Here is a 1,527-nt window from a genome sequence, read left to right as displayed (position 1 = left end):
AGACTTTGGACTAGTGGGACTTACGTGAGACCACCTATGACTATGGTGCCATCTACAGCCCTTAGGTGGCCCAGTAATTGGCTACAAACCTTAGCTTTCCTTCTTTACTTTGGAGTTGGTTCCTAGGGTTTTCTTATACTCTTTCTATATATACCCTTTTGACATTTTTTAGTTAGGTTATTTACTCTTTATACCTATAAACATATATTTGATTCCAGTATTCGATTTCAATCTAGGGATTGTTTAGTATTGATTTTGGTTGATTATTCAGTTGAAGACTTTGGGTTTTATTCATTAATTGTTATGATATTGTTTGAATACTTTCAATAATAAATTCCTTTGATCGTTTTACAAGAATGAGAGGCTAATTCCCTTAGCTAGGGTTGTGGGAACCCTAGTTGAGTAACAAAGTAGAAGAAAGGGCCAATCCTTCTAGATTGTTGTTGTCACATGAATTTTTGTTTTCTTTGAGTTTATTGTCTTCATAATAGTTATAAATATTAGTATCCAACCTGTATTCACTTTGAACCAGAGAGAGAGTAGCTATTGTGAAAAAGGAGATCACAATAGTGATTTGGATTTAATTTCTTAAATAAGCTTAACTACATTATCTACTTACTATGAAAAACTTACATAACTTGAGATCAAAAGGAGATTGTTGAAATTAGTGTTAAAGGTAATGTTTAGTAAGGAGATACTCTGAGATCAAGAGGTAATGAGTTAAATTAACCAAAGTATGTGGAGTGGTGGTTGGTGATACCTAACTTATAAAATTATGCACAACAGTCTTGTAGTTGGATTGAGCATGAGAAGCCTTAAAGAGTTAGAACCAGGGGGAATACAAGTCTAGTGTTCATTTCTGACTATTTAAAGCCAAAGCATTTGAGTTTGGTTACTTTTTACAAATGTAAATCCCCAATTTACTTTTCAGTACTGCATGTTGACTTTAGCAAACTAGCAAGAGATAATTCACGTATTCCCTTAGGATTTGACCCCAACTTATTACTATATTTTGCATCAACTGCTTTATTTTTTTTATAGTCATAGCTTTGGGTGACATCACAGTTCATGAGTTTTCTGACGTTTATGCTACATATCTACCTTGTGTTCATCCTAAGAGTAATATTGTGTTTAATCTTGATCTTTAGTTGGGCACCCGACCTATTTCCATGGACCTTACCATATGGCCACTGAAGAGCTTAAGAAGATAAATTTTTATCTTTAAGATCTTCTTTGTAAGTGTTTCATTCGATCAATTATGTCTCCTTGGGGTGCTCATGTGTTGTTTGTTAAAGAGAAGAATGGTTTACATATGTCTATTGATTATAGGCATCTTAATAAGGTTATGATGAAGAACTAATATCCTATGCCTCATATTGATGATTTGTTTGACTTTTTTCAGGTAGCAGTTGTATTTTCTAAGATTTATTTGAGGTTTGATTACCATTAGTTGAGGAGTCAGGTTGACGATATTCTAAAGATAGCCTTTAGGACCCGTTATGGTCATTATGAGTTCCTAGTGATGTT

This window comes from Capsicum annuum, chromosome 7, assembly GCF_002878395.1.
Source record: "Capsicum annuum cultivar UCD-10X-F1 chromosome 7, UCD10Xv1.1, whole genome shotgun sequence".
NCBI classification, from domain to species: domain Eukaryota; kingdom Viridiplantae; phylum Streptophyta; class Magnoliopsida; order Solanales; family Solanaceae; genus Capsicum; species Capsicum annuum.
The sequence above is the reverse complement of the archived record's forward strand: the minus strand, read 5'-3'. Positions refer to the sequence as shown.